Source organism: Centruroides sculpturatus, unplaced genomic scaffold (genome assembly GCF_000671375.1).
Source record: "Centruroides sculpturatus isolate CEXI.00-Female unplaced genomic scaffold, Cexi_2.0 scaffold54, whole genome shotgun sequence".
Classification (NCBI taxonomy): domain Eukaryota; kingdom Metazoa; phylum Arthropoda; class Arachnida; order Scorpiones; family Buthidae; genus Centruroides; species Centruroides sculpturatus.
In genome coordinates, this window is record NW_019384340.1 from 60,250 (window position 1) to 83,243 (window position 22,994).

General features: G+C 25.3%; 1 protein-coding gene across 7 annotated transcripts in view; it reads right to left on the reverse strand.

Moving 5' to 3' along the window:
- LOC111633539 (putative leucine-rich repeat-containing protein DDB_G0290503) overlaps positions 1 to 22,683 on the reverse strand; it is an 82,932-nt gene extending 60,249 nt beyond the window's left edge. For 5 of the 7 annotated variants that reach the window (XM_023378161.1, XM_023378145.1, XM_023378153.1 and 2 more), the window contains exon 1: positions 22,421 to 22,682. The gene's annotated coding sequence lies outside the window, so the exon portion shown is untranslated. Of the gene's footprint in view, positions 1 to 800; positions 1,266 to 22,420 lie in introns of those variants that run through there. The other 2 variants (XM_023378168.1, XM_023378139.1) reach the window with 2 other exon arrangements.
- Between the last annotated feature and the right edge of the window lie 311 nt (positions 22,684 to 22,994).

Sequence of the window (22,994 nt, forward strand, 5' to 3'; positions counted from 1 at the left end):
AACATATTTAGGAATAATAATACAAAGGGATATTCATTATATATGTCACAAATTAAATTAGAAAAATGAAAAACAGACATTCAGAATATAGAGTACAAAACAATAAACTGCATCATTTCAATAATTTCCAGATGCACATGTGCATGACATATGGCTGTTTTTAGTAATTTATAATTATATCTACATCTACACCTAAGAATTACACCTATATCTGAGAACTGTTTATTAAATCATGATAATATGTTTCCTTTACAACATATTATCATGATTTAATAAACATACTTGCTCACTTTCAGAAACACCATAAAAATGTCCTTATCAATGCACATGTAATGAAAAAGTTCAGAAATGTAATGTGAAGAAAAATTATTAACTAATGACATGAGGGACACTATTTTTGTGTGATAATACTAAAATTCCTACAGTTCACAAAACAAGAAGATAGTTTAAAAACTCAACTGAAAAACTCTTGCTTATCTATCCAATAGTCCTGATTTTTCTCCAAATAATTTTTATTTATTTCATCAACTAAAACCTTTGCTAGCAAACATTTCAATGATAAGAAAACTGAGATATGATAGTGACTGAGACAGCAACTGAATGATTTTATACTATAAGGTTTTCAGCATCTATGACATTCATGAGACAAGTGTATTAATGTTGCAAAGACTGATAAAGAGAAATAATTTTTTCCTTATTACTTTCTGACTTTTTTTACTCTTTCATACCATTTATGATCCACTTGAATTATATACATAAAGAAAAAAAATTAAAGTGATCATTAAATTTTAACAATTTACCTAGTGATTTAATACTTCTTTCAGCAATTATTTTCTTAAAAAACAAACATTTTTTGGCCTCTTGATTGGCCCTCTTCAGGTATATGAGTAGAAATTTTTTAATAAAATTTTAAAAATTAAATGCCTAGTCTGAAACAAAAAACAAACATTTCATTTTCAAACTGAAGAGTAAATATTACTTCTAACTGTTAAGAAAGATATATGTACAGTAATTCATTAATTTGTAAACATTTCATTTTTATATAATTTTAATTTCTAAATCATTAGATCTATTCACATTATGAATAAATCAATTATTGCCAATGGTTTTTGTTGCCCAATCACATTTAAGTTAATTACATCATTATATTTTTTCTTTTCATTCTTTACTAAATGTCAGATTAAACTGAACTCTACTCACATATTTAATAACAATCGCCTATTTAAATGGTATTAAGTTGTTAAATTATTAAATTGATTTACGTAAATTAACTTAATCTGATTATTTGCAGACATAACTTCAATTGAAGTTTATGAACAATGAAATAAGAATATACATTTTGATTCCAAAAAAAGTTCTTTACCTTAGTCATTGAAAAATACTTAAATACAAGTGCTAATGCTTAACAGATTTGTTTTGTTATATGCAAATTCACTATTAAATTGAATGATAGTCCAAAATCAAATATTTCAAAAATTTGTTAAAAAGATTATTATACATTTTCATAATAAAATTCTTTAAATATGTTTGTTTAAAATTTTTAATTCTTCATTTCTCTAAACTAAAATTACATGTGATTATTGTACCAACATTTTTATTATGTAATTGATGTTGCACTAAAGAAATTATTATTACTTTTACCTAGTATTTTTGTCTGTGTGCTGATTCTAACTATTGTTCAATCAAAATGTTCAAACTGAGCACTGTTCTCACTGATGCAAGCATCTACTCTACTCAACAAAAAATTTGTTGCTCAAAGAACTTCAGAAGACATAACTACATAGTATGACATCTTTGATATGTATTTAACTAAAAGTAACTTATTTGAAGTGAAAATGTAAATTCTTCTTTCTTTATCCTTGCTTTTCCCATGTTTATATGGGGTAGGCATTTCCTTCTCTAATAAGTTTCCTCCATTTCTCCCTATCAAGTGCTTCTCTCTTAAGTGAAATTGTAAATACAAGCATAAAATTTACTGAATATTCAGTCAGCTGAAAAAGCATTGCAACAGCTTGTAATAAGCCTATGACAAGAACTTATCACACTTTTGAAGAATTCTTAACAAAATTTTTAAAATTTTTGATGAAACACACTTCCCTTCATTTTAAAAAGTGTGTGTGGTCAGTCCAGGTCACCAATATATAAATATATATGATTTTTAACAAAATAATTTCCACATAGAATGTTATAAAACTCTTTGCACCTATTATTAAATATAATAATTTAGAATTTTTTTTATAATTCTATTTTCATCACAACTAGTAAAGTTAATTAATGTAATGATTAAATACAGATTCTGGTGATCCAAATATAATAGAACTCAGTTAAAAAGTTTCTCAAGGTATCAATTTGAAAACTTCTTGAGCAGAAATGAAAATAATACTAAATAGCTTTTCATTCAATCCATATTTATTATACAATAACCACTATACTACAATGAATTAGACTTATACAGTATCTATTTATTTAGGTGTTTGTCTAATATAACCTGATTTATCTGTTTTGTTCTATAAAACAAAAACACATTATATGATTCTCAAGAACAAAATCACAGATCTATAAATATGTTATTCAATATTTTTTATTCTGACATAAGCAAAATGCAAATAGAAATTGATATATACATGCATTCAGAATTATAAATTTGAAAACAATCTTAATATCATCAATTATTCTTTTTTTAAATTTGCTGATTAATGCTTTATCAGTTGCTTTCTTTTTTTGCATGTGTGAATTCCTATTAAAAGAATGAATAATGATAAATCTTTATTAATTAATATAATTATATATCAAATTTTAAATGTTAAACTACTTGAATATAAAAGTTTGTGCATTTTATTATATAAACCAATAGCGGTATATGTTATTTAATCTGTAAAAATTCCTTAATCATAATTACTTTCATGCAAATCAAATTTTTCAAGTCTGTAATTGGTAATAACAATATGATTGCATATATAATATTAAAATATAGAAAAGAGGGAAAAAATATATCTATTTTAAAATTTTTTTTCTTCTTGAGACAAAAGACATTGTTGAAATATTTTTCACATTTTATTTAATATTCATAAAGGATAAAACATTTTCATACAGAGAAGTTACTTCTCTTTGTCAGGAATTTAAGTGAAAAATGTTGGCCACAGAAAATATTTAAGAGAAAATCCACTTCCTATAAGTAAAAGTGCACATATATCATCAATCGCTATTTAATGTGCAGTTTTACCAATTCATTTCTTATCAAGTTTTTTCTCTGAAATATGTAAAGAGTACTGTACCTTACATAAATTATGCATTAACAAAATATATATGTGAAGATTATTACCACATAAAAAGTATACAAGTGCAAGAAATATTAATAGAATGTAGTTTTGTAGTTTTTAAACTCAAAACTTTTTATGCATTATGAAAAATAATCTTGTTAAGCAAATGGAGCAAAAACAAAAATTTATTTTTAAATATATTTGAGAACATACTGACTCAACTTTAGAAGACTGTGATAATTTCCTGAAGGTAAGTGTAAATTTAATTCATTACACATTTTCTTTGCTTTTAATTCTGTTTTTTATGCTAATGCAATTGGCTTTGCTTATCAAATAACTTGTCTAAACTGATGATAATAATTGACAACATTAAACAGAATATATAAGTAAATACTAGTATAATTAAAGGAAATAGTAATTAAGATTAAAATGGTATGCTAAAACAATTAGAAAATGTATAAATTAAAGTTTATTAATGATTACAATTAATTAATATATAATTCATCCAGTATTATTTGTTTGCTAATGCCTTTAACAACATATACAGTATTATTAGTAATTTAAACTACTGTATTGTGAACAAATAATGATTAAAACAATTAACATTTAAAGCACTGGATAAGACTGATAACAATAACTGAAAACAACTGTATGCCATCAGCCACATGTCAGGTTGACAGCATGAAAAGAGCTGTAAAATATCTGTTTAATCAAAAACAAAAAGAAAAATTATGATTACAGTGAATAGCTTTTTTAATGTATTTTAACTTTTATATTCCGAAACCTGCAAATTTTGATAATATTAAATGACATTGGTCGTGATTACAAGGAGTGGGTTCAACTGTATTTGTTGAACATCGTCATTGATGTTTGTGCTTGTGTATATAATCAATTTTTCACTACTACTTTTCGAACTTTTTTACTTCCTAAATTTTTTCATGTGAAAAATAACACAGGTTTATAAATTAAACTTTCTGCAGTTAACTATATAAACTGTACTAGTTTATATAATTAAATAAAATGAACACAGAATATTTTGATAATTTTCTTCATATTACTTTTTGTTATAAGTAAAATTCTTATAGATAGTATAAAACTATTACATATGTTCATTATCTTTACTACAAATCTTGAGCAATATCTTTTTTCTCTGCAATAATTCTCAGTTTCAATATAACATCTTTGCTTTATTTTTCTTGTCTTCTTTTTACTCTAATTTAACACATTGTAAAATTAATAGCAATATCTTAAGCAAAAATTTTACTACCATTATCTTTCATCTTATATATTTTTTTCCGATCAGCAATTCTTTTTTCTGGTAAATAATTCTTACAGTTTTATAACAATCCACGATAAACCTTGTTATGTCACTAGTAAATTCCACAAGTACTTTCGACCTCCACCAAGGTCTGCTTCAGGTTGTGACTGGCTGTTTCGACCCGATCGTCGTAACGATGTTGCCAACGATGTAAATAAATAAATGTGCGCATCAGGTTTCACCCCTCCGACTGACACTGTTCGAATTCCTCGAACAAATACTTCCACGCCTGTGCAAGCGTTTCCCCATCCTTGAAGTTGATGCAGTTGCCCCCCTGATGGCTTTAGTATTCAACGCAGTGTTAAGTTGTTGGAAGTCGTTTCTCTTACAGTTTTATTTTTGGTGATATCTTGCTTTGTAATTTCATTGTAGTTTAAAATACAATTCCAAAAACTTTGTATACAGTTTAACCAAACTCGTTTATAGGTACTGGTATAATATATAATAAACTCCCACCAATCTTTCCAACCTTTAAATCACCAGTAAAATATTTAAAAGTACTACAAACGTTTTTGACTGTTGTTTCTGGTCTTCTTCAGGTTAAAAGTTCCGAGATTTGAATAGCAGTTGTGCTTGAAAATTTAAACTTTTTTTAGAACAGTTGCGTATAGAAATTCATACAGCGTGTGCATACTAAGTATAGTGTATACAAACAAAAGAATATATCAATATATTTTTTTACACACACATAAAAAACGGTGGAGATCAGATTAAATGGGGTCTTCATATTCATAATAGAGCTTCCAAGCATTAGAAATATTAATCACATCCTTGGAGTTGATGCAGTTATTGTGTAACCCAGCTTTGTATATTTCGAGAGTTTCTAGCGAGCATATATGTTCTCTTCAGTGTGATAGATTAATTATTTGCCAAAAACTTTTCCATGCTACATATTTATAGTACATATTGATATATTACATTAAGAGTTTTTGTGCATAATCCAATTTTTCATCAGAAAAAGTCTACTTATATATTAAAAACAAAAATAGTCCTCTTCTAAATCTGTTCATTGGCAATATTTTTGGATTTTGACTAATCTTGAAGCTTACTTCATCAGAGTTAAAGTATGAAATAATTTTGTTTCTAAAATAATTCTTTATATATAACATTAGCAAATTTATATCATTTTATTTTTGTGTATATAACACACAGCAACATACACTATAAATACCACATAAAGCTGCTCGAGTGAAAATAAAGCATTTGCATAACTAACCCCACTGTAGGCCTACCACTCTGTAACTATAGGAATAAAGTAAATTTGTAATTACAATTTAAACTCAGCAAATAATCCACCCCAATGCATAACCCACACTTGTTTTCAACTTTGCTTTCAAACACAATGATCTGTAGGCTATACAGTGCGATTGTAAAGTCCCTCTGCAGTGGGCAGGAAAATGGAAGGAACTTCCAGGAATGAAGTAATGGCATCACATGCATATTGCAAGTCAAAAGAGTTAAAGTTATGATGTCATCACTCAGCCATGGTCCACATTGGAAGGATATTATGATCACACTGTATACAAACATGAAAACAATAATCAAAAATATTGAATTTCTTACTTAGGCATGGTCCACATTGGAAGGATATTATGATCACACTGTATACAAACATGAAAACAATAATAAAAAATATTGAATTTCTATAATCTAGGATACTATTTTCACAACTGTGTATAAAATGATCAGTATCCATTAAAATAATGCTGTTCTTCTTTTTTTAATTTTCTTTATTAAAAAAATTATCATCAATATTCAAATTTTACATATTCTTTTTTCACTTAAAAGATATTTTGAAATGTTGAAAATACTTGCATATATTTAATTCATCAAACAAATATATCTAATAACTGAAAGACAGTACAATTTCTTCCTTAACTTCATCATCATAAACTCTTTCATATCTTAATTTTGTTCTGTACATCCAATTAGATTGTCAATAAAGATCTATTCAGTACTTGAAATGTTATTTAATTGTAATATAAAACTATTCTACTACTTTCATTTCAAATTTATTACAAATATTGATCTTTTCTACAACTTGCCAGTTATGCCAGCTGAACCTTCATTTGATCTTCACTTCCAGAACTATTAATTTAGATATAATGCAGCAATTGTTAGGCTTCTCTATAACTATTATAGACTCTCATTTTTTTACTTTTGTTCTTTTTTCCTCCTCATCCCATTTTTCTTTTTGTTATTTTTTAAATTCCAAATCAAAGATATTGTCAATGTATATGCAGTATAAAGGCACAAGTAATATTTTGTATCTTATTCATTTACTCAATCTTTTCACACTCACATTTAGTATTATTTATATCTAAAAACCAATACTTTCTATCAAGCACTGTATTTCAAGTTGCAATATTTTTAAAATATGTTATATGATTTTTACAAAAAATTATTAAATTATATTTACGTGAATTATGATGTTAATTTTCAAATCTTTATCTGAATTTAATCAATATTTTCCTAAACCAATTTGTTAAAAACAGACTAATTTGTTTTGAAATTTCTATCAGAAGCAAATTATTTCAAATAAGAATAATCCATCCAATAGTGAAATATACTTATAAATTATATATATTCTGTTTGTTGTCACTAGCTAATCTGTCTCAAATATGATTTCATTATGTGAATTGATCTTAACAGATTAGATGTAATCAAGATAGATGAACTGAGAAATATATAAACTAAATTTTTATCAATTATTCATAATCCAACAAAATACAAATGAAATTTACAATTAAAATTTTCTAGTTAGTTTGTCCATTAGAGATAAGACACACTAATTTCAAAGTTTAATAAAAGTAAGTATCTAAAATTAATTGGTGTTTTTTTCAAGTCAAATTTATTTAATACATCATCATTTAAATAATAAACATAATTTACTTATTTATTTAATGCTAAATTCCAGAGATAATTAGTGACAATTATTTTATCACTAATTCTTATAATAAATCTGTTATATACAGACTTTATTAGCATTAATATTAATAACTTCTAAATTTAATAAATTTCTAGTAAATTCTTTATTAATATCCTTTATGTTTTATGTAAGAAATATCTATATTACAAAAAGTAAAGTAAAATACAGTAACAAGATTTAAGTGTATTTAAACAGAATATGAAAAAAGTGCACCTATTGTCATTTATGTAGATCTTCATTCCTCTTATGCAAACTTATTTATACTGTATAAAAATTATAGTAAGGCTCTAATAAAAGCATTATGTAGTTTTAAAAATTTTCATATTTTTTTGTTATTGTTATTGGATTCCACTGATTTAAATTTTGATACAAATATAAAACTTTCCCCAGGCTTTGGCAAGATCATTCTAGTATATTTTTTGATTCCATTCACTTCATTTATTGTTTAATCTCTTTTTTCTCTAATTTATTGAGCAATATTAAATATATATCACTTTTTTTAATTATTATTTGAACATAGTTTTAATTCAGAATATATAGAATATATTCTAAATTAAACATATTAAATGCCAAAAACATGAGGATTTACATATTTATTATAAATGAAATAAGTAAGAACTTTCCTATCTTTTTTACTTTTCTATTAACTCTCACCTAAATGCATTTCTATTAATAATTATTGAGTAAAAGCAATTGGATAAGCATGTAGTCAACATTAAACTTATATGTTCTATTGGGTTTTTTGTTTATAAAGTCATAATAAAACCTTTGGAACTTAAGCAAGAAAACTTTGTGTAACATTTATTGTATAAATCCTATTTTTTAATGAAAGTCTAACCTGAAAATAGATTTAGAAAACCAAAACTGTTTGTTATATCAAATTTTCTTGCTGCATTTGTGACTTTGTAAACACAATCAGCAGTCTTCTTTCAAATGAAAAACTAACATTTTCTACCAAACTGTTTTTACTTGCTCAATTCTTGGTGTTACTGATGTCAATTTACTACAAACATCCAGTTTTCCTGTTATACCTTAGTTTCTCTTGAGATGTGTTTTTCATATTTTACATGTTAACTTTGATATCTCTGATTTGATTTGTTACTATGGTGTCTTCAATTTTCTTTTCTAACAAATACAACGAAACACAATAAAATAAAATCCATAAACTTATTTTATAGAGACCAGATATAAACTATTAATAAATGTTTTTAAAGCTTGTTTGTTTCTTCTACAGACCCTTGTTTTATCTGTTTTTAATTCTAGTTAGAATGTGGTTCCTAAAAAGAACTGAGTAAATTTTAAGCAACATTCTAATTAGAAAGAAATGATATAATGGTCTGAAGAAACAAAGCTTTGAAAACATTTATAAACTATTATAATGTAATAGTGTTATAGTATATAATGTATGTTTATGGATTTTTTCATTAAAAATAAGACAGATGAAAAATGTTCAACAATTCATAACAAACACATTTTGAAAGGTACTTAACATTTCAAAATGTATTTTCTATTTTTCATTTCATCTAATTTATAATATATAAAATTATCACACAATAAAATTGTGTTAAGTCAAACTGTATTAATTCTAAACTGTCTAGAGATCATAGGCACAGTATGTAAGATCTACTATATATTGTCTCATTAAGTCAAAATTGTTGGTACATTTAACTCAAACCTAATATTCCATGTATCCTCCACCCTTCGATTGGTGTGATCTTCATTTTCTCTTGTATTCTGTGTAATACAGATGATTAAGATAAACAAACACTACAGCTGTGTGTTGAACACATCACACCATTACATCCTCACATCAACATCCTTTTACTGATACAGTATGTTACTAGAATTCTGGTTGGAACACAAGAGGATACCTTAACAACACACTCAAAAGTGCTAAAAACTGTATATAATTTTGTAATCATTCTGTGAACAGATTCTTGATAAACAGTTTTATAACAGAAAATTTATGGGCACAGAAAAGTTTGAGAAAAATCAGATATTATAAACTCATCAAAAATGATTTTACTACCTAAAACTTTGATTTAATGAACTTTTACTGTATATGTTTTATATTTTGCTTATAAATTATATTTAAAATAATGTTTAAAGTTAATATGACATTCCAATTTCTCAAAATTTATTGAATAACTCATATCAACACCTTTAGTTTCCAGCAATACTTTTTAATTAAATAATGTTTTCTACTTATGCTTGATAAGCCATCTTCACAACACTTTGATAATTGATATTTAACAGAAAGTGTGTTCTAATTAGAATTCACAAAATTTAAAATCTTGTTACATTACATGACACACAAGAATAAAAACAATGATAAAAAAAATTACAAATAACTGAAAAATAGCAATAGAACAAGCACAAAAATTAAAAATATAAATACATACATAACAAAAAATTGAAACTTATATATAAACTCCAATTTCAGTAGTGTAACATGCAGTACATTAAGCTACAAACCATACATAATATAGTAAAACCTGTCAATCTGACACCTTGCACACCCCTATATCCTGGACACCTCCATATCTTGAATGCTTTTGCATGGAACCAAACAATTCCCTATACTTTCTTTTACATATATAAGGATTTGACCCTATACATGTAACTTGGATACCTCTCTACTTTGAATCTTGGACATCTTTTTGTGATTTAAGTTGCACAAAAATTTCTCTCTAACTTTTTAACTGTTGAGTCACCCTTCACATGTCAAAGATCTTATCAGTCAAAAAGCTAATAAAGAAACATGACAAACACCTTTTTTTATGGCATTTGAGATTTTCCACATTCCTGATAATCAATAGCTTCAGACATTCATTTCTTCCTAAAGACCTGTTGGGTCTCCAGAGTGGTAGACTGCCTTATCTGCCTCGGCCACCTAGCCTTTACGTGACTATTGCCCATCATGTGGATAAAATCATTGAATGCTGAACCAACTAGTCACAAGTTCAGTCCTCACCAATAAGCTGGTGTGTAGAATTTTGTGTTTTCTTCATGTGTCTAAAATCTAAATAGGAGCCAGTTTACCATAGAAAACTGAAGCAAGATTAAATGATTATGATAACGATTGTGTTTTTATTTAAAATATTAATACTATACATTACCTGAAAAAAAATCATTAAATTGAGAATTTGTTATTCATTCAAAACATTTTGCTTAAAACATCTTAGAATAGGCACACTATACATACAAATCTAGATTAATATCTAGATTAATTTCCACTTTTGAGACAAAAACTACTCACTTTATATCTTGGATATTTGTCTAAATTGGACACATTCTCATGGAACCAGGGTCCAACATAAAGACATTTTACTTTATTTTAACCAATAACATTAAACTATCCATCTGTATTACTAAGCTTCCCTTGTCTTTTGGGAGCACTCTCCTCCCATCTGTTATGTGACATTTAATTAAAAAGTATTGCTGGGAAATAAAGGTGTTGAAGGTTTTCCAGTTTGGTATACAGTTAATTAACATTATTGAATTTGGAGAAATTAGAAACCAAATACAATTAAAAAATATTTTTAAGTAAAAATTCTGTCTAAACAACTGAATTTATCTATTTAAAGAATGTTTGATATGCCAACAACTACCATATGTACTGTACATCAGGTTTATATATGTTGGTTTATAAAAAGAATATTCAAATACCTGCTAGCATATTCTCAAATTCTACTCTCTCATATTATATTCATAATACAATTTAAATATAGATGTACAGTATATTCTTGTCTAATCCCTATTTGTATAATGTAACATAAACTATCTCGTTTCTTCAAATTTTGCTTATAATTATTTACAATGACTAAGAAACTGCTATAAAAAGAAAAATTAGATGTTCTGGCTATCTTGATCAATCTCAATATGTTTCATTCATAGACATGCTAAATTTTTATAGTGATATTCTCTTACTATTTTCATTAAGGTTTCATATTGATTATGATTCATGTATGTATTTGTATTGGTTATTTAGTTTATTTGCTCTCATAGTTTTCCTAACACCAGTACTGTATATTTTGTCATTTCTTTCTCTGTTTACATTTTACACTTTCTTTATATCTTGAAAATGACTTATGTTGATTTTGTTAAATATTTAACTAAATATTGAACTAATGTCCTTTTTTAAATCAGATAAAATACTTTATTTTCCACATTATTATTAACCAATAAATATTTTGTATATAATTAGCCATTATTCTCAACCAAAAGTCTTACTATTTGAAATAAGAAATATTACTAGTATCAGATTACAACAGAAATACGACAATGCATATGCCAAGAATACAATATCCCCAAATTATTCATTGCTACTTTAGAAGATACTTCCTATAAGTTAAATTGAAAACAGAACAAATCAAAACCATTTCAGCAAATTAACATTTGTAGATGATGTTTGTCCTCCTTGCCAAAAGATAGTAAAAGAAAGAGATATTAAACAAAATACTGTACTCAGAGAAAATTCAAATTAATATACAATAAATACATCACAAACCAAAGAAATTAAATTACAATGACAAGAAATAAAAATAATGAAATCTTACAAGTATCTAATTGAATATCTCCCCAAGAATCAAGAATAGATGCAAAAGTAAAAACAAAAATTCAAGTAAGATTCAAATAGTCAAAAAACATTCCAACATTCTTTACAAGAAAATTGTATCACGCCTGAAATAGAATATCCTAGATATAGTAAAATCCCATTAACTCAGACTAATACAGGTGAAGTTTGTCTGAGTTTATGAAAACATGAGTTAGCAACCTATTTTCTCCTCTAATATAAAAAATGACAAGGTGAATTTATAATACAGTAATCATTACAATCAGCTTTATACAGAGGTTTTACTGAGGTTTCAATAGGATATACTGCTGAATTTATTATAACAAAAAATGAACTCAAAAAATTGACAGTACAGTATGCAACAATGTGCAATCTTTAGTAACCTTCTGACTACAGAATGTAATGCACAAAATCACAAAGATTTCTAGGTATTGAAAACACTCATTAAATATAATTTTGTGATATGGACAGTTCGTTTGAAAAATTGACCAAGTTATGCAAAGTTAGTGGGGTTTAATGTATGGTTTACTGACTCCTATTAAAACTAAAGATAAAAACTTGAACATAAATAAAATCTTGACTTTACTCAAACAATAAATATGTACATTTAATCCTTAACCAAAATCATGTTATATCTGTTGCATTTACTCATTGTGCAGTTTTTTGAGTGGTTTCAATTGATGTTTTAAACTAAGTTGGAAAAATAAAAATACATTACAGAAATATTTACTTGTTAATGATACTTTATACTTCTACAAAAGTATAATTCCAAATAAAAAAAAAGTCAAGTTTACCAAGTCTACTCTAAATGAACATTTATAAAGTAATTATTTTGATAATAAGATATAATAATTTAATAAAAATATATTAGCCAGGACAGTAACATACTATAAAAGATTCACAATTTATTTCACTTTAAAAATTACTTTTAAAAATGTGCAAGCTGCCACAGATGGAAATTTTTAACATTTTACATTTTACATAAAACTGTTATTGTGTATCCTAAAGTCATATGAAGGGACGACAGATGAAGGACACTTATACAGTTATGTCCAAAGAAGAATTTTTCTGTGAATTTTTTAAAGTTATAATATTATTACAGTATAATACTTATATTATTACTATTGTACTTAAAAGCACAACAACAAAATATACTGTGGAATGCAAAAAATAATTGTAGTATATTATAACAGTATACTATAATTATTTTGTGCATTTAAGACATATTAGCTTCTTCTTAGTATTTTATAAATCAATGGTGTTGATTCTCTAATACATTACAGTTCACTTATATTGTTGTTAGTATTAACTTTATGAAAGGATGATTGGCCTTTATCATCATTCTTACAATTAATTTTTATGCCACTTATATCAGTATAAGATGCTCCATACCACTCGAAAAGATATTTCTCACAATTAAATCCCCACATCAAACTGACTTAAAAATTGCAGTAAAAGAAACCATTTTAGATATGAACAAATATATGTTACACTTGTGCTTAGGTGCAGTCTCTCAGATCAAGCCTAATTTTTAAACTTATGAAAAGTGATAAACTACTTTCCAATCCTTAATCAGTTCTAAATGACATTAAAAAAAAAATCACTCTTTGTGGTTTAGTAGAGTATTTGCTATTTCTAGCTATGAAAAATAACGGTAATAAATTCAGCAGTATAAGCTAATGAAGCTCAGTAAAACTTCTATATAGAGCTGATGGTAATAAATGACTGTACTGTATCCAGTTGTAAAACTGTATCCACCATCTTCTTTTCCACATCTTGAATAAAACATCCTGCTAACTCAAATAACCTTCAACCTCTATTAGTCTGAGTTAGTGAGTTAACACAGGTTTATTCAGTACAAATAATATAAGGCCAACAATGTAGAATGGTATAAATTTTCCAGAATAATTTTGCCATGCATCTTTGACAGTCATTGTCTTTATGAAATTCTTTCTCATAATATTTTTTAATTTCTTTTCTCATCTATTCTCACAAATTTTTAAAATTCTTTTTCTTGAAAATGTTTCATAGTCTTTCTTTCTTTCTTATTATATTCTATTTGTTTATATTTTTCTTTGAAATATTATTCTTTATTTTTTCATGCTTGATATTTGAAGTAATATTTAAATTGTTGTCCAAAGAGTTATCTTCTCCAACAACATTTTGATCATCATCTAAAACCCATTTAAATAATTTTCTTTTTTATACCTTTAGGAATATTTTCCTAATACAACAGTTTTAATAATATCTTTTATTTCATCCTAGCACTCTTCATATGCTAGTTAATGTAGATTAATTTATTAATTTGTTTATTAACAAAGATTATTTATATTCATTTCATATTATAATAATATATTCTTTAAAACCATATATTAAATTGAAAAAGTTTTAAACTAAATTATTTCATATCTGCTCAACATTTTGATCCTGATTTTATTCATCTTATGCCATTCATATGTTTCATCTACATTTCTATTACATTTTTTCAGATATTGAAAATAAACAGATATAATGATAGAATTTTATGAAGATATCCTATGCATCAATGGTCTTAACCCAAACATAAGCTGTCATGAAAATAATACTACATATGCATTTCCTTGATTCCAAGATGCAATTTTTTTTTACTCATTTTCATTGTCAAAGATTTTTGATTGTTTTAAATTTGGAATCTAAAACAATCAAAAATCATTACAAGCAGATCACATGGTGCATTATAAACATATAGTAGACAGTTTCAACAATACTGTTCAATAATTGCATTAGTTCAAATGAGGCTAATTGGTAAGAAGCACTTAAACTCCCTTTGTTAATGTTTCAAATGCCTTCAAGATGACATTATGATGCAATGTTAAAATGAATAGATATTATACATGCAGAGGGATGTAGAAATAGAGTTGCAGCATATATTTCACAACACTTACATTGCTTTTCTAACTTGTTACTTAACAAAATTTTAAAATCTTAAATTTGATTTCAAACTCATGCTGCATCTTAGAATCAACACAATATGCTATTTAATATATTACATAGTGTTAAAATGAACAAAAAGCAATCTTTTTTAATAATCATAATTTACATTGCATTGTTTGAAAAAACTGTATCACTTCTTAAAAAGTATGTATTTCAATTTCCAATACTTAATCAGTTCTAAATGACATTAAAAAAAAAATCACTCTTCGATCAGTAAAATAAAATCATAAAAGATTTTATTTTACTTGATCATGCATAAATGTACAAATCAAGAAAAATATGTAGTATTTTTTAAATTATAAAATATTAAGTGGAAATGCTATAATCTAGTTGTATTTATTAATGACATATTAAAATGAAACAACATATTAAATGCAAAATATTGCAAGTTTACTGTAAAATTATATCTAATAAAACTGATAACTCATCATTTATCTTTATAAATGACTGAATGATTAGTGACTAAAGAGTATTTCATCATCTCTATATATATGCTTGGCAAATACATCTCTCTATCTGCCATGTAGTATAATGAAAATGTAATATTTTTAAGATAAAGAATAATAATCTTCACATCTGAATGTTAAAGATTTGTTCTTTTTGCAATAACAATAAAAATTTCCAGGATGTTTCAATATTTAATTTTAACAGACATCATCAATTCATTCAATTATATATTTATTAAATTCTAAATAGTGAATTAATTAATCTGTTAATTACAGCCATATTTTATAAATTTTTACAGTGACATTTACTTTATTTTGAAAACAGTTAATTTCAATGAAAATGAATATTTAATTTTTCATAAAATAATTTTTTAATACCTCAGATTTACTGCTTAAAATTAACAAATTGTTTTGCATTTATCTGTAAACTATATAAAAAATATTTTATGTAAACAATAGTATTAGAAGTCAGAGATTTAATATCATTTTGGAATTTAGAAAATATTCATTGAGGGAATTATTAAAATGAAATAAAAATATTTTGTGCAATATAACTTAAGTATAAATGTATTTTTAATTTTTAATTACGAATGTTTAAGCAAATAGTTTTTCTGTAATCTTCTATTCTATTTATGCTCACTTAAAGCAGATAGGGAATTTGAAAAATGAAGTCGGAAAATCAAATGCATATTGTATTCCACTTTTCAAGCTCTTATCAAAAAAGCACCTGAGAAAATTAAAAGATATTCCATTCAAAGCTGGAATGAATGCATTTTTTTGTGCATAAATCTACGTACTTTTCTTTGACTCTAATCTGAACAATACTTTAATATTTCATATTGGTACTAATTTAACTTTTTTGTAATTTTTTTTTAAAATGACAAGTCTTGCATCACCAATTCTTCAAGAATTTCATTTTTAACTTGAAAATTTCATATATAAACTTGAAAAATTTAGTTTTTTTAACTGTTACTTTTGTTTAACATTTCATAACATGAATTTTTAAAACTCCATTATGGTTATAATCTCAACTTCATTCCATTGTATATAGATAGAAATATTTTACAACTGACTTAATGTAATAATTTGTTGTAAATATTGTAATGTAAATATTTGTTGTAAATGTTGTAATAATTTATTGTAAATTACATTAAACTATTATAATTTAAAATACAATTTTGCCAGAAAAATATAGATTTTATTTTAAATCTTGGTATAAAATATTAGATAATTTTGAAACGGTTTGATTGAAACTGATTCTTTAATAGCATATTTAAAAATGATTAACAACCTTATTTTTAAAACCTGAGTTATAAAATGAACATAATGTTCTAGTTTTAGAATGTTAAGTTTAAAAACATTTTGAAACTTTTGAATTTTCAGATTATTAAATGTTCTAATTTCAAAATATTATTTTATAAATGATTTAAGATTTATATTTTTAATCTACATTAAACTTTTCAGGTTTTAAGAAAAAAACTGTCTAAAATTCATTTTTTTTTGTTTGTTTTACAGAAAAATCAAAAAATTTCCACAAGAAAAGTCAAAAAATTCCCACAAGTATTAAGTATTGGGGTTGGATGTCACGCCAACAGTTATCTCAATCAAAACTTCTTCCAAAACTTCAGACTATGAGGCGTTAAATATTTAACGCCTCATAGTCTGAAGTTTTGGAAGAAGTTTTGATTCCCACAAGTATTTATTCAAAAGAAATAACAAATACATTAAACATATAAACCCAACATAATCAAAATGTAACTGGGTAATTGAAGAAAATAAAATAAATAAACTTTTTAATCTTTAAACTTTAAAATTTGTTTTCTTTTTTTATGGCATAAAGAGGGAAACAAAGTATACATTTCATAATGTAACTCCTGGAAATTACAAAATTTCTATAAATATTTAATATTTAATGTATGAATATTTTTCTGTAAATACTTTTCAAGTAACTTGTAAATCACAAGTTAAATAAAAAATTTTTTAAATATTGAAACACATTTTAAATTACTTATTTAAAACCTCTTATTATTTTTTTTTTTCATTTTCACACAACAGTTAAAGGCCAGGAATTAATTTGAAAAAGATGCTTAACTCTCTAAAAACTTAAGTGATGTAATGTAGAAGAATCTATTTATAAATACTTGTAAATTAATTGTATTTTAGATGTAATTTTAAATTAAAATTAAACAATTTATAGAATGATTTTGTATATTTTATATTTATTTCAAGGTTGTGAACTAACATCCTTCATTTATTAGTTAACACATCTGGCATGCAGTAATTTCATTTATGTTTTAAATGTTAACTATATCTAAACCAACAAGTTTTGAATTTTTTTCATTTAAAATAAGAAGGTTGATTAATTTTCCTAAGATCAACAGTTGGTTGCATTTGTTAATAGAAAGTTTTGATTTAAAAACTACGTATTATTAATAAATTAAAAAATTTATTTTGAAATTTATATATGAAATTATTTTTCAATATCAATAATGAACAATAGATAAAATTATTTTTTAACTTAACATTAGATAATGCAAAAAAACTTCTTTACTGCTTCAAGGCAAAAGGCCTTGAAGTAATGCAGAAGTATTTCTAAAAAATTGAAAATCAAGTTACATACTTGTCATCGTGCCTAATTAGTACATTTTAATGATAACACCCAATATCTGGTGTTAAAAACATCATGTACTCTCATTAGGATTCCTCAAACACTAAATTTAAGTAGACGGTCTTCATAACTAAAATGCATATCAGTAATAAAAGTTGCTTATTAAAATCTAATTGTTATTACACTGTTATTAGAAACATCACAATAAGTCTACACATGTATCTCTATGAATTTAGTGTTTGAGGAATCCTAATGTGAATACAGTTTGAGACAAGAAGCTTTAAATTGAAAACATTATGTAATTATTACAGAACATTAGATATTGGGCAGTATTAATAAACGATACTAATCAGGTGGATACTAAACATGCAACAATGATTTTCAATTTTTTGAATATAGAGCCTTTTGTCTTCAAGGCAGTAGTTCTATCAAAAATTGAAATGAAATATCGTATAATAAAAAATTGAAATGAAATATTCTTATAATAAAAAAATTAACTTTTTTCTGAATCAATTTGAAGTTATTACAGAACATTAGATATTGGGCAGTATTAATAAACGATACTAATCAGGTGGATACTAAACATGCAACAATGATTTTCAATTTTTTGAATATAGAGCCTTTTGTCTTCAAGGCAGTAGTTCTATCAAAAATTGAAATGAAATATCGTATAATAAAAAATTGAAATGAAATATTCTTATAATAAAAAAATTAACTTTTTTCTGAATCAATTTGAAGTTCATTTTCATATAAAATCAATACATATGTAAGATTTGTTACTATAGTATAATAAACATTAATAAAGTACATATATTTAGCTATTTAATTGCTTAGATAATAATAAAAAGAATTGAAATTAAAACATTTTCTATCTTTCTGATAAGAAATTTGGGAAAAATTATAACTGTTAGTAAACTTGTTAGTAATTTTCGTTCAACATAAACGTACATATAATATATACATTAAAAATTGAATTCAAACTCTTATATATTAAAATAAGAGTTTGACTACATTGTTAAAGATCAAGCAAATAAACTTTGAATACAACAGTTGACAAATATATTCATCTGATTTCAAAACTGGTATTAAAATGAAATAAAACTAATAAGCAGTTTTAACATAAACTTGTTTTTTTTTTATATATATATATAACAAAATTTCATTAATATGTAGGAAATAAATTACTACTTGCTTGATTTAAGAGAAGCTCTTTTATGGGCCTATTATTAACACATCTATTTAACACATCCTTCTTTGCTTTTTAACTTTTTTTCTTTTTTTTTTTTTTTTTATAAAATTCTACCTAAATATGAAATTTAAAATAAATATTTATTTTTGTATTATATTGTTTCCATATTTAATAAATGTAATGAAATATATATATATTTTCTTTCTTAAATAAAATATACAAGATTCTAAATCACAAATATTTTTCATACAATAACTTGAAATTTTCTATAATATTTCAATTACATTTATATATATATATACTCAAATACACAAATCTTTTATCTGCAACTGCAAAATTTCAGAAAAGTTTAAAATTAATACTTTTTTGATGAAGATTTATGATTTAGAATCTGTATTTATGAATGAACAGTCGTTTTCAGAATTCCTTCCAGAGTTTATTCGTAAATACTTTACAGTCTGAAAAAAGTAACAAAAATCCAAAAGATATTGAATGTAACAAAACATTACTTCATTATATATTTTGAAAAATAATAGTTTAGAATAAAAAGCTTTTTAACGATTTTTCAAATTTTCTATAGATTACTTTAGATTTGAAATGAATTTGAATTAAAACCGAACTTTAGTGAAATTTTGTTTTCTCTACACCTGAAAATTCCATTGCTAGATAAATAACGGAAATTTCAAACAATATTTCTTGTTTACTAAATCAAAGTATATGTGCTGTAGACAAAGATTGAATTATTTCACAATTGATTTAACTAGAAATTTTAATTTGTGAACAGTTTTTAGGCAGTAGTGCTTGTGGTTTTCAGAGATATATGTCACTACACTTTTTAATTTAAGTAAATATAAAAATAATAATAATAATAATAATTAACAATTTGATGAAGTTATTTTTAATAAAATGAAATAATGAAATACTAAAAGACTATTTTAGTGTTTATATAATGTACATTTTTCTGTTCATTACCTTATTTGCATTTGCTTATGTACATTTGTTTAACTATTAAAAATAATTCATTTAATTTATTCTATATCATTATAGAAAATTTATTGATATAATTAAATTATTCTTATTAAAAGTTCACATCTGTCATTAAAAAAAAATATATCATTTTAAACAGCAACTGTAAATTTACAACAAAACCTAGAACTATATAATCATTAAAGCTTACAAATAAAAATATCCATGAAGAGATACAGCTTTTCTTGCAATAGTAATAAAAAAATTATTTACAGTTTACCTGAGAATGTTTTGTTTGAAATACAAATCAATGTATAAACAGATTGAACTGTTTCTCAATTTTTCTTATTTATCTTGTAGTGAAATCGTAAAATCTCTAAACAGGTTAATTATTGACTATAAACTGACTTTCTCAACTTTGAAAAACTTAATATTAGTTTGAAATTTAATAAAGTTTTTATCAATGAAGTATATGAGTGATATTCAATAAAGCTTGAAGTTTAACAAATGTGATAAGAATAATTAGTACTGAATTTTATAACCTGTTAATAATAACAAAAATCATTGTATCGAAAACAAAATTCTATGGACTAATAAATAAATTTCAAAACACATTACACAAATCAAATATCAAAATATAAAAAGAAACCAATACATGATACTTAAGTTCAAGAACAAAACAATGAAGAAAACAAAATTCAAATATAATAGTATTACAATATACATCATTCTAATAAATATATGAAATGAGTTATAAAAATAATTATATAATCATTGAAATAAATTTATTTCACATGACTTAATTTATACAAGATAAGATTTCTATTGAGCAATTTACATTTCAACAAGATAAACAAGCATAGTTATTTAGATCTGTCATTTCAAATTAACATTCGGTTTAATTATATGTTATATATAAATTATATGTAACATATAAAGTAGAGTCCCACTAGTCTGAACACCGCTAGTCCAAACGTCCGCCTAATTCGAACACATTTTGTTCGGCGGAAATTTTTTAGCTCGCACAATATACATTTTTTGTATTTTCCAATTGAATTTAAATGATATTAATAGTACAAAAAGATTTAGAATTCCACAACAAAAACAAAATTGTATTTTATTGTAGTACTGTATTAATACCGTACAAAATTAATAAATCGGCGTTTGACACGGCCTATTAAAACAGCAAACTCATATAGTACTTACACACAAAAACAGAAACAAAAGTCATCGACAGTGCCGGATCCACACAAACCGAACCCGTCTTACAACTCGCCTCCGCATTATTTCAATTATTTGGCCAATCCGAAAATCCGCTAATCCGAACAGGACTCGGTCCCCATCAGTTTGGACCAGAGGGACTCTACCGTACTAATCGTTTACCGAAAAAACACACGTCGACGTAAATACAATTGAATATTTAAAGATATTTACATCCGATTTTAAACATTCGAAGCAATACGAAACACAGACACGACGATTAACGTACCGATTTGATTAATAATATAATCAAACATTTTAATAACAATCTTTAATTTTCAAATATTATAAGTCACAAGTATGAAATTTTTGAATAAGTAAAACACTATTAAATTTTGAAAACAAATCAGAGACAGTATTGAACTGTAAACTTCAATAAACAAACATCTCTTTGATTGGAAAAATTCAGTAATAAATGAAATTTGGATATTATAAAATCTTCAAACTTGTATACAACGTTACAGATGAGAATTCACTTTAAGAACGATTGAATTGGAATAAGTTTAAATATAACGTTGAAAAATACACAGGGAATGACATAGATAGTATAGTAAAATAAATTACCATCGGTCTTAAAACTATTGTAAACATTAAGCGTGAAGAGGATTAGATAGGGTGAAAGACGTTGGGATATTTTAGTATATTTTAAAGGTTTAACTGTCGAAAGTGATGAAGATGTGTCGATCGAGCTTGAGAAGAATCAGAAAAGTTGAACGACGCGCCGACAACTTGTACAAATCAACGACCCCGGGACAAAAGACAACTGTGTTTACATGTATACATCGTTACGTATACGCGTTTAGCTTATAAATTCGAATGACAAGCGTTAATTACAAAGCGTCAAAGTCTATACTATCTCACGATGTCTTATACAACTACCACAACAATGTCTTACCTATGGCAATATTATGTGTTCCGTCGCCATCTTGATGGTCGGCAGCGCGCGTCAACTTCCGCGCGCTGGTATATATGCACTACATTCACTACGCGTGACGCGTGAATTAATACGAATTATAAAGATCGGAATGGCATTTTGATATCGTATGCGATGCGAAAATCTCGTTTGACAATTAAATCATTCGACATTTTTACACGTTTTAACGATACGGGATTACGTCGAGTTCATTGTTTTCGTGCGAAAGAGGGATCTCGCAATGGCGACCGAAAATTGCTTTAGAGAAGTTTGTTCGCTTCTTTAAAGGATTTCATGCGTTTACAATGGATTACGATCGTTGTTTTAACACTTAAACACGATTACAAATCTACCGCAAAATCAAATAATCTTTATACGAATCTTAAAACTGATCCTAAACTGTATAGCTTATATAATACGTTAAATCGTATTATTATTATTTAAGCTTTGGTATTTAAAATAGATAAAAAGAGACTCAATTTTAAATCATTTTCCGTAAATTTATTGATTAATGATCGTATCCTAAACAATACATTATATATTATTTACATCTCTC